We start from the raw sequence: 17,475 nt of genomic DNA on the forward strand, positions 1-17,475 counted from the left end.
TTTACATGGAACCCACTTTTATGGTGTAGAAAGACAAATGAACATATGAGTACTTAGTTGTTTCTTCACTCTTAGTCCTGGTGTACAGATGTACAGATGTACAGATGTACTGATGTACAGACATATACATGCACATATAAATGGTGTATATTGCATATATATGAGAAGAGAAATATATAATAAATGTAAATATATGTGGAAAAAACAATATATGTAGAGAGAGAAAACAAAACAAAAACTATGCAACTTTAAGGCAATGATCAGACACAACTTACTTTTTATCATCGCTAAAAGATTATATCATTCCAGTATTTGAAATATAGGTGGTAAAAATATTTTTTTCCTGCCCAAAATGCTCATAAAAATAAGTTAATGCAAAATTCACGATGTCATATAAATGCCATATTCTTATCGTTTGCTCATTAATAAAATTAAACTATGAAATTATGATGTCTTCATTGAATCAAGACAATTGCTTCTTACCAAGGTGAATGTTTTACTATTTGCCTTTTGTCCAACAAACCAATTTGTCTTAGGAGAGAGAATATCCGCTGAACTTATTTCCCCTGGTGAAATATCCACCATGACCTGCAAACTCACATCTCAGAGAGCTGCTTCTGGTCATGCTCAGCCGCAAGATCTTCTAGGCACTGGGGAGGCCACTCAGTGCCTGGCTCACTCCGACTCACCCTCGCTTCCTAGACATCACAACACATCTTCTCTCTCCACAGGTAATGTTACTTTTCTCCATTCCAGACTCGCCTCAGATTGAGGCTCTTCTTCACATGCTTTATTGTCTGTTTGGCTGTTTAGAGACCGAATTCCCTGCAGAATGTATCTGTTCAAGCTCAACGTCTTTAACAAGTCTCTCAACATGGCTAATAATATAATACCCATCAATTTGTCAACTTGAGGGCCTCTGTGATCTGTGATCTAAGTCTCCCTAGATTGCTAATTGCGTTTTCTAGTATATTTGTGAGTGACTCCTGGACTCCCACAGCCTTTGTCGCTTTCTTCCATTCTAGACAGTGACTGTGCTGTCCTATCTACTGAGAACAGTTTTCTCTTTTCTTTGCATTACTTTGCTTGTTGAGAATATTCTGATTCTTCAAATGAGTTTTTAAGTACCAATTTGAGAGATAGTTATAACATAATCAAGAAAAATTTTTCTGGGAGAATAGGAATCATGACTTCGGTGCTTGACAATCCAAAGAGAGTTTCATGCTAGAAAGTCAGAGATTAGGAAAGTTTTAAAGGACCAAAGGAAATTTGGAATGTGTTCTGTGCTTAGGTCATACGTTGTAAAATATGATTCTTTTAGCCCCTCTGGTGGGGGATACAAGGTTGTGCACAGGATTTCGCCTAGCTCTAATCTCAGGCGGGGCTTGGAAGACCCTCTGGGGTAGTGAGGGTTGAACTTAAATGACCATGTGTAAGAAAAGTATCTGATCCAACGTACTATCTCTCTAGTCGCTATGCAATATTTTGGACTGGTTTTTAAGTTATAGTTGTCTATCTGTGATGATTCACAAATCTTTAGACAGAAGTGTGTGTGTGTATAGTGGTGGTGGGGGTGGGGGGAGGCCAGTTTTAATAATCAGATGATGTCTCCTGTTTATCTGTGCTCTTCCAAACTGCTGCTCGGCAGTTTACCCAGAAATCTCAGCTTGCCAGTTATAGACAAGACAGAAACTATTTGACTCAAAGCAGGCTCCGGTTGGGTCCGGAAAACAGAAATGATATTTGGTAAATATAGGGTATTGAATTTGAGGAGCTATTCAGAAATCTCCTGGAAAAGCTGAAAGCCCAATTGGAAAGCGAGCAATTGAGAAATGAACATCAGTAGAAAGTTACTAGCATGGTCAGGCTAGGGCTGGAGAGACAAGAGAAACAGGTGGTGGTCCTAGAGATCAGGTGTGAAGATTGTCCAGTAGTTTCTGGAATGTGGAAGGGATTCAGCCATCACTAGAGATGCCACTGAAAGACTTGGCATGCAAGTAGACATGCACACACAGAAATACCTGGTTTCTTGCCTCCTTGCAATCTCTGACCTAAGTCTCTTGCAGGCTGACTCTTGCCTGAAGCCAGTTGGCAAAGGAGGCTGGAAAATGAACTTTTCAGGGATCAATCAGCACTCCTGTGATATAGTGCTGACCAAGGGGAAGGGGAAAGAATGGATTCCAGAGCAGAGACGAATAACTAATGCATACTCCCTCCCTGAAATTATTTATATTCTATTTGACTATGCACAGCCCCAATCTCTTCTTAATGTTTAGATCCTCATGACCATCTCCACTAAACTTTTCCATTATAAGACCAACTTCTTTGACATGTGCTTAGTGGCACTATCAGATTGAAAATTCGTTGGAGGCAGGAGTTCAGATTTTTACAAATGTTTGAAACAGAAGAACTCAATACAGTCCTGAGAATTTTGTAGTTACTCAGAAATATTCTGTACTGACTTAGGAAGAAATACTAACAACACGACTTGTCAGAGAATGATTGATTAAGGCATATCCTCAACTCTAAAAGGATAGAGATAAAAAGAAACAAGAAGAATCCAAGGACTCTTCAAGGAACTGTTAATCACTTAGATCTTCTGGCTCTCAATGTTGTCTCTAACATCAGAATCTCTATGTTTGTTATTCTGAGTGAAATCCTCAGTTATGATAGTAACATGGGGAGATTTCACTTAAGTCTGCAAAATGACACATGCAAGTATACTGTCTAGGGCTATTCATGGAGGAGAGAATTATCTGGGGAAAAAAAATTTACTAACCCTCCCTAATTACTAAAAGGCCACCCCTAGAATGGAAATTAATAGCTGAAAGAGTCATTTAGAAATAGATCATTTCTAGAGGAGGAGAGGGGCACTTTTAATTCAAGACTGAGATCTAAGAGAGAAGAGAAATGTTCAGATTCTAAATAGAGGAGAATTAAAAGAATTACAGGTCCCTTTCCTGAGCCAGTACATCCTCTATTCTATGCATATGCTTTCTGTTTTGTAAAATGAGCGGTTACAAGAAAATGGAAGTTTTAAAAAATTCTCTTTTCAAATTATATAATCACAGAGCATTTATTCTATCATATTTAGAAAATACAAATGTACATAGAAAAAGAAATTCTCCTGCCATTATAATTACTGCAAACAATTTGGAAATACAGATTTTTTTCAATCTTCTTTTCTTTCTCAAAATGGAGTTATGGTCTATATTCTATTATGTAAACTTTTTACTTATTTAAATTATAAAATATACATTTTTCTACTTCAGTGAAAATGAATAGCAAGTTTTCAGAAGGCTTCATTGTATATCCACTATAACTTATTAACTCAGTTTCTATTAATTGATTTTTTTTTTTTGCTTTTTGGGTCACACCCAACAATCCACAAGGGTTACTCCTGGCTCTGCACTCAGGAATTAGTCTGGTGGTGCTCAGTGGACCATATGGGATGCTGGGACTCAAATCCGGGTCAGTCATATGCAAGGCAAATGCCCTATCCGCTGTGCTATTGCTTCAGCCCCTTGATTGATTTTTTTTTTTAAGCAGGGGTGGGAGGTGGGGTGGAGGTTGACTCTGACTGATATGTTACGCTGTTTTGTTGGCTTCTTATAGCTATCATAACAATTTACTGCAAATTGAGTGACTAATAATACAAATGTATTCTCTTGCCTTTCTCGAAGACAGAAATACAGAGTCCATTTCAAGGTGCTTGTAGAAACAATTCCTACTGAAGTTTCTAATGGAAATTATATTCCTTTGCCTTTTCCAGTTTCAAAAGAGTGCTGCTTCCTTATTAAATGGCCTTTTCTAGAATCCAACTTCTACTTTTTGATTGTAAGGATTTGTGATTATATTGGGCCCGGATGGATAATCCAGAATAACCCCCCATCTCAAGATCCTTATGACCAGGCAAAGGTCATAATTCACCTGTCCCAGAGATTAGGTATCTTTGGGACCCATCATTTTGTCTCTCTTCCTTCTTCTAAATAACTAAGTGGGAACTTGTTAAGACTCATTCAAATTTGTAATTCTATAGAGAAAACTTTAGAAGGATGACTGGTATGACAGCAGCTTCAGAAAATAATGGAGTTAGAGGTGCCTTTTAAACTGAATTTTTATTGATTGAAACACTGTGAGTTATCCCACAAAAGTAAAAATATTATGTTTATAAGGGGTGTTTAAAAGATTGATGGAGGTAAGTAATGTAGATTTTCCTAAGACTAGATACACTGGAAATATCTTTTAATAATTAAGTCTTAGAGGAAAGCAGAATATCAACCTAAATTAGTCATTTATTCATCATCCACTGTATGCATCATGTTTAATTTTCAACATTAATCAAATTCCAGGAATAAGTGATTTATTGCATACTTTTCAAACAGTTTTAAGTTGTCATAGCTTGATACAATAACAGAATTTTCACATCCATTTGGATCCAAGTTTAGTCTCTTCCTTTTCAAAATTGCTATGTGCCCTCTATATAGAATTTATTGCAACCATGGCATTAGAGCACTTCTCTGATATTCTACAACAGTTGATGAAACCTCATTATCTGGGCATTTGTGAGGTAGTAAAATAGGCAGTTCTGTTTGAACCTGACCAGCTGGATTGAAAAAAACTTCTGTTTCTCTAGAAAAGAATTTTTCCTGCCTTAAACTGACTAGAGGAACAGTGGGAAATTTCTTCAAGCTCTTTTGCTCCTTTGACTAGTGCTCGTGGTTACTATGTGCACGTGCAGCAATTACTTGGCCAGCTATTCGCCAAATTCCCCTGCTTTATATAAACCAGATGGATATTGGAGTCGAAATTCTTAGCAACAGCACTGAAGCTGGGTTGCTCTCTCGAAGGGATCTCTGAATTTAGAAGCATAATCTTCTACCATCCTCTCCTTTGGGCCCACTTCTAAAAATTCAAGAGTGAATTTCAGAGAGTCTTTCTCTGTGTATTGCCTAGATACCTTTTGTTTGTTTGTTTGGGGTCCACACCTAGCAGTGCTGAGGACTTAGTCCTGGCTCTATGCTCAGAGATCATTCCTGGTGTGGGTAGGGACAAGATGGGATACTGGGGATTGAACCCTGAGTAAGCCATGTGCAAGGCAACTGCCCTACTGGTTGTACTATCTCCCTGACTCCCACCCCTCTTCCAATTTGTAATTTAGTTTTGTTGTGAGAGCTCTTTGGGGTTTACATAAATTGTAATATGGAGAAATCATGTTTACCAATTAGTGCCGGCATATGCTTTGAATAGCCTAGATTGATAATGTGAAGTCTAATACAACTTTCCTACCCTATACAAGAATTTGTGGAGAATTCAGCAGAGCTCCCAGCGGCCGAAGACCACAGGAACCTAGCCATAGCCATGCTCAGGCCCCTCTCCACACGTTCGGACAGGCCTCACGCATGAAGGTACCGGCAGAGGAACCCAGGTGTGTGTAATCCCATCAATGGCCAACATCCAGAGATTTAAAAGCAAGCTCCCAGAAGCGCTTATAACCTACTTCTCCCTCTGGGAGAAACTAGTAAGCTTCTGAGAGTTTCCTGTCCACATGGAATAGCCTTGCAAGCTTCCCATGTTGTATTCATATGCTAAATCTAGTAACAAGCAAGATCTCATTCACCTGTCCCTGAAAGAGCCTCCAATGCGGCATCATTGGGAAGGCCGAGTGGAGAGAGGCTTCTAAAATCTCAGGGATAGGACGAATGGAGAGGTTACTGAGCCCGCACGAGAAATTGATGATCAACGGGATTTTGTGATTCGTGATTCAGCAGTGCATATAAAATTAAACAAACAAGCAAAGATGAATAAAAACACAAATAAAACATTGGGCAATAAATAAGCAGAATTTACAATGTTAGTTGGTAACCAGTGGAACATCAAGATAGACTTTGAGACATTTTTGGGGAAACTGCATGTCAGTAGTAGGCATTATCATTAAATTCACACAGTAATTTACTTCATCAAAATATTGGAGGTGGGGACAATGTATATGTGAAACCCTATTCTTTTAAAAAATACATTGTACGTGATGTTCTTTTAAATGAACAATTAATTTAAAAATATATTCTTTACTGGAAGAGCCTTGAAGAATCCAGGAGTAGTACTATTATGACCTAAGATTATTATAAAACTTACAATTGGTAGTTATTACTTTTATAGTGGTGAGAGGGATAATGGTAATTATGAACTAGCACAATTGGTAGAATATAAACCATGATGGATTGAGGATTTCATAGTTTATACTTTGGGGACAGCCCAGTAATATGGAAAGAGCACAGGATATGAGTCAGAGAGACACTGAGTTCTCTCGCTGTTTGGCTCTATGGCCTTGGGTAGAACATTAAATCTCTTTGAGCTTCATTTTGGCATGAAAACAAAGTTAGAATCAGTTTGAAGTGCTCTGTAGGCTATTGAGTTTATGTACATATTCCATAAATTCCCTGCCTGTCTATGTCTACCCTGGTGGCAAACTCACAGCCCAGATTGCTAGAAGTTAGCTTTGAACCCATTTATTATCCTCTGCCCAAATCTCAACCAATTATATTCAGAACGTTACGATCCTTTTTCTTTTTTTTTTTTAATCCCTGTACAGTTGAAATTTGAGAGAGATAGCCAAGGTTCAGTTAATGAATAGTGCATCCTTGAAACAAGTCTCTTAAAAAGGAAGATGCCCAATAAGTCTTGATTGAATAAATGAATAAAGGAATTTCACTCCTCTCTACTGCCAGCATTGACAGACCCAGGCTAGAACATTTGATACTACTCCTTGTGCTTGTTAGTGAGGGAAAAATGAGAATCCCAGTTGCCGCACTGTGACTTTGCATTTCTTGATGTAGCAGAGTTTCTGAAAATAGATTACTAAAGAAACAAGTCAATGGCCAATGAAAACTCATTCTAAGAAAGCATCTCAGTCTCTCCCTGGCCTTCTCTTCCTGGCTGCTTTTGTGGTCCCTATGCTCACACGCTTTACAGAGAATTGGCTACACCTTGAACACTACAGCCCAGTAATCTACTGCCAGTTCATGTCCTTATCTTGCCAAAAGGGTGACCCAGAATAGTTTCTGAGTAGAAGTAAATAAACATTGCCAAGGTGTGTGTCAGAGCTTTGTGGCGTCAGAGACAGATGAACTGATAAGGGAAACATGATTTTGGCTGAAGATTCTCAGGCCATGGGCCCACTGAGGAATTTTGTTACATAGTGAATTTAGAACATGACATACTCCAACCCAAATGATTCTTCACTCCTAATTTCTGTCTTCTTAAAAAGAACGTTCTGTTCTCAGTCAAGTCAAACATTTATCTGTCCCCTTTTACTTTCTTGGCATGTTTAATCAGTTATCAGACCCCATGATTTCTATACTGCTAATGCTAATGAAATTGTGGTTCTATTCCTGTATTATTATGTCATTTGTACTCTCTGAGCCCTGGTTTCTATATAAATGGAGTGGTACAATAGCAACTGTCAGCTTTCCTCACACAATTCTTATCTGAACAAGATCGAGTCATGGAAGGTTGAGAGTTTTGGCACCTGTGGGACATGGGCACCATTAGTTATCGCCCTTTGTATGGTTTGACACTGTAGAATGACCCACCATCCTGGTTTACTCTGGAATACCCCAGCTTTAACTGTGAGAGTTCCGCAACCACATCATTGGAAACCCCCCCAACTCTGTGAAAGCCAGGATGATTGGTTGTCCTCTCCTCCCTCCTCCCCTCCCTTCACCCCATCTCTCTTGCATTTGTCTTTTCCCTGCTTGAGCTTCTGCTGCTGTTGATTTGCATCTTTCCCTAGGTCTCTCCACTGAAGCTCACTTACCCTCACCACCACCACATGAACCTGATTTCTTGGAAGCATAGTACAGAAAGAGACAGTTACTTCTTTTTTAAAAATATTTTTATTAGTGAATCAGCGTGAGGTACAGTTACAGACTTACAAGCTTTGGTGCATTCATTTTTGTCATATAGTGCTCAGTACCCATCGTTCCACCAGTGTCCATTCTCTACCACCAATGAACCCAGTGTGCTTCTCCCCACCGTGACCTCATCTCCCCACCCCACCCTGCTTCTGTGGCAGGGAATACCGTTTTGCTCTCTCTCTCTCATTTTGGGTGTTGTGGTTTGCAATAGAAGTATTGTGTGGCCATCGTGTTCAGTCTGTAATCTACTTTCAGAATGCATCTCCCATCCTGAGCGGGCCCTCCAAGCACCCTTTACTTGGTGGTCCCTTATCTATCTGAACTGCCTTTTAGAGACAGTTACTTCGCTCCAGTCAACCAGAGGTGGGACTGTCCCCTTTCTCCCAACATCCACCAGGAAAGAGAGAGAAAGGAAAGAGACAATATCCACCAGGAAAGAGACAGACATGATTAAACCTGCCACTTGGGTAGAAAACTTGTGGGTCTTCTCTTGGTTAGGTGCCAAGTCCCAGAGAGTCCCATGCTCTTGCTTGGACTTCCGATGTAAGGTTAGCCAAAGCCCTCTGTCCTCAAGTGCACACTGGCTCCATATGATCCCAAATTTTGTGGACATCCCAAGGGAGAAAAGCTTGAAAGTCATCTGATCTGAATGCTGGATTGGGTCAGCTACATAGAACGTGCAAGTGCAAGGGCAAGGAGGGCCCAGCTGACAAAGTTAATCTCCCCTTCTTGTTCAGCATCTTCCCGGTGATATTTTGGCAGTGGGATGGGAGTAAGAGAAGGAACCCACTGAGTTCCCTGCCAGATGTGTTGTGGTGCTGCTAGCCTACTATCAGGAAGTCACTGCTACTACACCTCATCCAGAGATGCCATAGGGCACATACATGACAAGAATCGTCCTCCATGCCCTCTTCATAGGGGCGAAATGCAAACACCGTGGATATGCCTCTTTCTGCCAACATGATCCAGTTGCTGCCCAGTGTGGAGGTCCCTGTGATTATGTGGCACAGAGGAAGTTCAGGCAGCTGGCAGCCGGGACTAGGGAGCAGGAGTCCAAGAACTCACCCAGCAGGCAGGTGGGTAACGAGGTAAGAAAGCACTTGAACTGGGGGCTCTAAGGTCACTAATAGCTTGTGGCTTTGCCCCATCTGTCTTCCCATAGCAAAACCTCCAGTGTTAGATGAAATGATCGCATATGTCAAAGGGCAACCTGGGTTTTCTTCTGAGCAATAGGCCCCTTGTGGCTGCATAGATAGCATAACTAGGAACTGCCGTTCCAGGGCCAGTTTACTTCTTCGTTTCAAATCATGTCTCCTTTCTGTCCTAGTCCTCTCATGTGTGCGACGGGATACTCGTTCTAGTTTCTCAGGGTTGTTGTTAAGGGGTGTACAGATGGACGGTCTCTTACTGCATCTTGCAGGCTGGAAGTCCCACAAACATTGACTTTCTATCTATTTCCAATGGCAAGTAGTTCCGTAACACTTTTCTCCTCCTTTGGTAAGATTCAGTTCCCTGAAAGAGCATTTCTCCTTAAAACAAAAACAAGAGCTAATTCACTATTCTGATGACTCTGCTAGCGTTGGAATAACAGCACAGCGTGCATACAAAGATGTGAGTTGAGGAGGGAGCAATGTCCTTCAAGTGTTTTAAGATATTCATTTCCTTTACCTTCTTTGTCTCTCCTTTTTATTGGTTTGCCTATGTAATTTGAATTTTAAAAATCTTGTTCTATGGTTCTTGAATTGTAACGGAGAGTTAGGAAGCTCTCACTGATGAATATAGTCTAAAATAGTATATGTTGAAATATATAGTGGTTCCCAAGTGGGAAAAAAAGTTGCTTTTCCAACTCCTAGACTCCTAGAGGTGCTAGAATGATTCAGAAACGAAGCAGTAGTAGCCTCAGGTGCAATTGGAGTGTTTTGTGTTTGTTTGCTTAAAGATGGTAGATTTCCAGGGAGGCACTGAGTGATTTTTTTATTTTTATAAAAAGGTGGTAGGTCAAATTAGTTTGGGGACCTCTGAATTATATAAATTTTGGAAATTTCAAATAAATAGAAATAGAAACTTGCAAAGGAAATATCTAGTTTATTTGGCTCTGAACTATGAGAAATTTAACTTTATAATGTGTTACATGTAATCATATAAAATTTTTTTAAAGTGTCAGAATTTCAATAGAGTTCATCTCTTTGAAGAATTCCATAATGAGTCATTATATGAATTTGACTTTATTTTTCTTCTTTAATGCTTATTATATTTTATGAAGTAAGGCATATTACTTTCACAGCATGTTATTTGCATATTTTTCAAATATAGACTCCATCCCTTAAGGCCTAGGATACTCTTTATTATCTATAATAGTTATTTTCCGATCTTTTCTTATTTTATGTACACTACAACTTTATTAGTGAATATTATTATTATATAAATTTTTTAGAAAAATGCTTGAGTTAAATGATTTTTTAAAACTTGGTTAGGAACATAATTCTAGAAACAGGAAGTTTGGTGTTTAAGCTTCAGTGTTTCAATGTTACAGAGCCAGTAACCTAACATACATATCTTTTCCCAAATATTTTAGTATTTTTATTGTTAATATGTATGTTTCTTTAGTTTGCTATTGGGTATCTTATTTATCTCTTTTTTTAGATTGAATGTAAGGCCACAAACCTAAACAACATAAAAGGTTACATAGGTGAAACATTTCATGGTGTCAACATTAGGGATATCTTTGAAGGCTTCCTCTAAAACAAGAAAAATGAAAGTAAATATAAAAACTTGTAACTTCATAAAGTTGAAAAGCTTTTGTACAGTAAAGGAAAATATAAATGGAGTAAGAACATAGCCTACTGAATAGAAGATATTTTTACATCATACATGAATAAGGATTTAATGCCCTAGGTTTTTAAGGAACTCATTTACTTACTACGTAATAGAAACATGGAAACAAAAATGAAAAACTGGGCATTTGATTGGAATAAACACTTCCTTCAAAGAGAACACTCAGGTAGTCAACAAGCATGTGAAAATATGCACATCATTACTGATTATCAGGGAAATGTGAATTAAAACTACAATGAGATACTACCTTGTACCAGTGAGTATGGCTTATGCCAAAAGCAACAACAGGTTTTGGGGATAGTGTAGAGAAAAACTTTACTCTCATGCATGGCTGTTGGGAAAATAAAGTGGCACAACCAATTTGGAAATGGTCTGAAGCTTCCTCAAGAAGTTAAAGATTGAGCGACCATGTGATATAGCTGCAGCCCAAATATTTCACAGTGATGCAGGTAGAAGATGGTCCATCTAGGAGAACTTAGGCCAAGTTGCTGTCTCATTAATGAACACAGACAGATAGGGCTAGGGACCATTCTCATAGCGATAGCACAGCATCCCATATGGTCCCCCAAGCACCACCAGGAGTAATTCCTGAGTGCAGAGCCAGGAGTAGCCCCTGAGCATTACTGGGTGTGACCCCAAAAAGCAGGGGGAAAAAAAGTAATTATCTCATTTGGGCTGGAGCAATAGCATAGCAGGTAGGGAATTTGCCTTTCATGCAGCCGATCCAGGTTCGATTCCTCCATTCCTCTCCGAGAGCCCGGCAAGCTACCAAGATATCCCACCTGCATGGCAGAGCCTGGCAATCTACCTGTGGCGTATTTGATATGCCAAAAACAGTAACAACAAGTTTCACAATAGAGACGTTACTGGTGCCCACTGAAGCAAATCAATGAACAACAGATGACAGTGCTACAGTGTTACATAATTGAGATTGATGAAAAAAATGGCTTTATTTCCTAGTCACTATTTTTTAAAATATTTTTTCTATTTTATTATAGGCACAGTGATGTCCAGTGTTGATTATGGCAGTGTTATATGCGAAAAATATCCCAATACCAGTAGTGGATGAAGATATATAAGACATTGGTAGAACTTTATACCAAAAAAAGAAACAACAACCTCATTCCCAGCATCCCATATGGTCCTCTGAGCGCCACCAGGGGTAATTCCTGAGTGCAGAGCCAGGAGTGACCCCTGTGCATCACTGGGTGTGACCCAAAAAGAAATATATATATATATATATATATATGTACATATATATATGAGAGTCAGTCAACTTAATACACTATATCAATATAAGAAAAAATTAAAATCATATGACCATCATAATAGATGACCAATACATCAATGTAGAGATTATATTTGACTAGGACTAACACACATACATGGTTTAAAAAATTATTAAAGAATGAGGAAAGGAGATGAACAGACTTCCTCAATGAAGAGCTACAGATGGCCAAAGGGCATCTAAAAAATACTTGATATAATTCATCACCAGAGAAATGGAAATCAGAGCATTGAGCTATCACCTCCTACCAGTGAGATCAACACACAATATAAAGATCAAAACAACCAATGCTGGAGCATTGTGAAGAGGGGAGAATGACCCTTGGGAGGACCAAAGCCCATGGGCCCATGCATCCTGGGTCCAGAGCCTGCCTCCCACTGCTGTGCCACCAGGCCTAAGAGAAAGGGTGAAGGGGATAAAGGAGAGATAGCTAAAGTGAAGGATGAGCCACAGAGACGATCCTCAAGGTTATCATCTAAACCTGCTCCTCTGAAGCCAGAGCCCAAGTCTAAAAAATAAAAAAGGACCTGCTGAGAAGAGTGAGAAGGTACCCAAAGGGAAACAGGGGAAAGCTATTACTGGCCAAGATGGAAATAACTCTGCAGAAAATGGAGATGCCAGAACAGACCAGACACGGAAAGCTGGAGGTTCTGGAGCTGCGAAGTGAAGTGTGCGCCCTTTTGCTAACTGTGGACTTCTGGTGAATGTACATTTTGAGATACTATTTTTATCAAGTTTTGTAAAAATGCAGAATTCTGTTTAACTGTTTTTTTTCAAAGCTATATTATTAGCATACAGAGCACTTTATTGTTGGTTTGGGGAAAGGGCATAAGTCACTAATAAAATGTCTCCAAAGCTGAATGGCCCTGGAGACGAACAACTTTCCTTAATCGTTTTGAGAGACTTCCTCTTGGTTCCTAAAACGAGGGATTCCTTGACATGACACATCAGCCACCTTGGTAACAAACATTTTGGGTGGGGAAAAACTAAAATACATTTCTATGTCCTGTCTTTGTCTCTGCCTTCAGCATAGAATTGATTCCCTTAGCCCAGAGAGATCTGTTGAGCTTGGACTCTCAAAAAGTGGTTACCAGGATGTTAGGCAATCTGGACTTTGTAGTGCCCCAAATGAGGTTGTGGGGCCTCAAAAGAAAAAATGATTCTTTTTTTTTTAGAGTGCTGTTCTTCAGATTGAGCATTTTCCTTCAATTTTCTGAAAATCAGGGTTGGCTTATAAAAAGTTGTTAACGTACTAAATGTGAAATATCAACTCTTACTCTAAACTTTCCCAGTTCAGTGCATCCAATGAAAATAAAGGTATCATCTGGTCTCATAGTGGATTTCTGATTTTGATAGTCCATCGAAGAAGGGAGTTTGAAACTTATTGTATACTGTTAAGAATTGTCCGCCCATGTCCTGCCTGAAATACTATCATTGTTTATGCAAAGTATCTTTAATAAATCTGGCCACAGTTTGGCTTGGGGAAAATAAAATGTTGACTGGGATGTGGAAAAAAATTAATCCTCATACAATCCACTTTCAATGCTGTTTTTCAGCTCTAGCTAGAGATAGCAAGGACCAAAAGTGAGCACAATCCTAATGGTGACCCAGGTAAGAACAGAGTAGGTGCCTTGCAGAACCGTTCATGGACAGCTACAGAGAAAAACTTCTCTTAGAAGAGGTTGTGGGGACCCAAAGAAATGCCACAATTGTCTCCACAGTCCCTCTCACCCAGGATTCAATCTCGATCTGTCTGAGTCTAGAACACCACAGACTCAAGTTGTCATTTCTCACCTGATGAAGGGCTGGCAGGAAAACCACAGGGACTAGCGAATGTCCCAAGTATCCCAGCAGCAGATATTTTGGGTATTTCCTCCATTCAGCCCTTGAGAGTTTTCTAGCCATTTTCAGTCTGTGGTTAATATTTCTCATTCATGAAGCTCAGCTCACCAATGTCCCAATGTCTCACTTCTTTCTAGGGAAAGTTTCTTTATCTTGCACCGGGTTAGATGTGTTCCCTTTTTACTAATGTGGTTCCCCGATAAAGGCCTGAACCCTTCCCATCATGACCCCCCCCCCGTCTTGCAAATCATGGCAATCCGGAGGCAAATTATGTCAGTGGGTGATCTTTTATTAGAGTTGTTCCAACTCTCATTCTGTAAAGGAATCACTCTGGCTCTCAGATGCTTCAAAGCCTATATCTTCAGCTTAAAATTACACAGTAAGGTATAAATAAGGTAGAAGCGGGTGGAAAGGAAAGGGTGTGGGGATCCTTGGAGGAGAAGGTGGTTACACTGGTGATGGGTCTGGTGTTGAAGTATGTACATATGTATTTGTGACATTGACAATATTATAAATCACAGAACCTCAGTATAAAACAATAAAGTCCATTTATCACTTAGTTGGAGATTAGAAGAGGAGAAGTTAGCATCTTGACTTATTGTCCATCTTGCTCCTCACCTTATTTTAAAGTAGTTCATGGACTTTTTTCCCCCTAGTAAGAGTTTCTTAAATTCAGAGACCTTATTCTTCTTTATTCTTCTTTTTTACATGTCTCTATTTCAGATATGTCTGGAATAGAGAAAGTTTCAGTGGCTATTAAATGGAGAAGGGAGTAGAGATACTATGCTGTCAACTTAATCCATTTACCGAGGGCAGCTTTAACACAATTTTTGGTTGTATGATTATACTCTTACCTCAAATAGATAAAAAGCCAATAACTCTCTCTCTCTCTCCAAGTCTTTTTTATCCACACACAACCTCCATCTCTGATTTGTGAAAAATATGTGACAATAAAAAGTGAAAAGTACTTGTAGACTACAAAGTAGATATTGGAGAGATGAGCTTGTAAACTGGGACGTGTCTCTAGAAGTATTGACTAGTATTAAAAGCAGAGGGGTAAGAACACATTAATTGGTCTGGGGTTAAGAGACAAAAGAAGCGCTATTTTATGTCCCTTGGGAAGACTTCATTTCCTAAAACTGCCTCCAAGAGGATTCCTCAATTCTCAGCAGTTGGCTTGTGATCCTGATACATCCTCCACTAGCCAAGGAGGGGTGTTATGAGCATTCCTTATGTTCACATGGTTTCCTTGGAGAGATGGAGGGCAGTCAAGAGCTGACTACCATAGATAGGCACACACGTTGACTCTGCCAAACTCAATAACTAAAGAGGCCTTGACATGTTTCCATTTCTGATTCTGCCCTTATAAAACATGTTACTAATTAAAATAACTGCCAGCTCAGACTCCTGCAAGGAAACTCATCCACGTGCTTAGAGGCTGTTGTTTACTATGTTCCCGGCTCTGGTTAAATAAATTAAAACTAGAAAACCAGAAGCAGAACCCAACTATCTGGGACAGCTTAAGGGAGTCCTTGTCCCTTGTGTAAGTAATCAGGCAATGCATTAATTTAACCTTCATTGCATTAAAGAAGGAAAGGGTTAAGTAGCAGATTATGCTACTTCTACACAGTGCTATAGGCATGTTTGATTTGGCAAGTGGAAAAAGAAACACAAAAACACATGTCCTGACAAAGTCAAGAATTATCAAATCGAATTCAATGCTTACCAAATTGAATTTGGAGTGTCTTTCTTCTTCATTTTAGCAGGAATTTCTGCAGTTGTTTAAAAATTCACATCGACTCACATAACTGCTTGCTAGAGCTTCTTCCTTGGCTTTCCATTGTACTTTACATAAAGTTAAAGTTACCCCACATGGGTTGAAGACCCTTTGTGACACATTTGTGACTTGCCACTTCAGTGTCTGGTTGCATTGCTCTCTCTTTTGGCTATAGAACACTACTTACAAGACCCTGGAAGTGCCATGTTCTGTCTTATTCACTTGATTTTACACATGCTGTTCCATCTCCCTGGAATGCCTCTCCCTTTTATTCTCACTCTAGGCTCAATTTATAAAAACAAGAAATATATGCATTCAGACTAGGAGTTTGGTCTTCTAGGAAGTCTTCCCTGGCATCTCTGCTACTTTACTGAAAAAAAAAACTGAGAAAGCAAGCCCCCCAGCACCCTACAAGGTAGATATAGCTCCACAGCTTTCTTAGTTTCTGCCCTATTATTTTTTTAATGCTTTTCTTTAAGTAAAGCTCTTTTTTTTGGTCTTTGGGCCACAGCTGGCAGTGCTCAGGGCTTAATCTTGCCTTTGAGCTTAAGGAATCACTCCTGACAGGTTCAGGGAACCATTTGGGGTGTGAGGAATGAAAACTGGGTCAACCATGTGCAAGGCTTTGATGAAACCTTCTTTTCAAAAGCTCTGCTATGAAAATACCTAGTGAAAACCAGGAAAGCTGGGAGCTGCCTCTCAGTAATCCCAGTCAAGAGGTGAGGAGGGCCGCAGTGTCCTGGGGGACTGCAGATTCTTTGGCTCCCACTGGAACCAAATAGACTGCCTTCCAACTGTCCAACAATCAGAACTCAGAGACTGCACAGTCCACTTTGATTCAAGGAGAAAGAACAAATATATATACAGTAAAACAAGTACTTAATACAGTAAAACAGAACACAAAGATTAAACACATTTTTTAGAAAGCAGAAAAGATGCATGCATTTTAAGAATCCAGATTATCATCAACATTTAAATATCACTGTCACTGTATCACTGTCATCCTGTTGCACATCGATTTGCTCGAGTGGGCACCAGTAACATCTCCATTGTGAGACTTGTTGTTACTGTTTTTGGCATATCGAATATGCCATGGGTAGCTTGCCAGGTTCTGCCATGCGGGCAAGATACTCTCAGTAGCTTGCCAGGCTCTTTGAGAGGGGCGGAGGAATCGAACCCTGGTCGGCCACGTGCAAGGCAAACACCCTACCCGCTGGAGTGATAGCACAGCTTTCTTATTCTCCTGAAACCTAGGTTCTAGCAGTGTAGTAGGCTCAACGATTACACACACACACACACACACACACACACACACACACACACACACACCCTGCACACACAGAAACCTTAAATAAGTTTGAATAAAATGTTTTCCACCTTACCTTCTTTCAGTGCTGGGGTTATTCCTTTTAGGAGAGAAATTTTGCCTGATTCTAAAGTTCAGCCCTCATGCACGCATGCACCGTGCACCCTCCCATGTTGCACAGGCACTGGAGGGCCCCAGTCAACCCTTTGACCCCCTTTGGTGGAAGGTCTGGTGGGCACTAACTGGGGCTGCCAACCTGAGAGAGCCCAAAGCACATCTGGCAATAGAACAGGCTTTTTCCCTACCTGAGCACCTCTGAGAGACTTTCTGCCTGGTCTCCTCAGAGCCCATCCCTGCTCCTTCTCCTGCTTTGTTAAATGACTGCAATGCAGTGCAATGTACCTACCACAGTGCAAACGACATGAATGTAAGAAAGAACATTTCCACTGCTAAATTTAGAACCACAATCACAGGGCACCCAAATCCTCAGTGTTGTAGATATTTTGATTGA

The 17,475-nt window shown here is 39.9% G+C and overlaps 1 pseudogene; it reads left to right on the top strand.

Moving 5' to 3' along the window:
• Window positions 1–12,378: 12,378 nt before the first annotated feature.
• On the top strand, window positions 12,379–12,706 carry LOC129401918 (non-histone chromosomal protein HMG-17-like; annotated as a pseudogene).
• The last annotated feature ends 4,769 nt before the right edge of the window (window positions 12,707–17,475 follow it).

Source organism: Sorex araneus, chromosome 1 (assembly GCF_027595985.1).
Source record: "Sorex araneus isolate mSorAra2 chromosome 1, mSorAra2.pri, whole genome shotgun sequence".
Classification (NCBI taxonomy): Eukaryota; Metazoa; Chordata; class Mammalia; order Eulipotyphla; family Soricidae; genus Sorex; species Sorex araneus.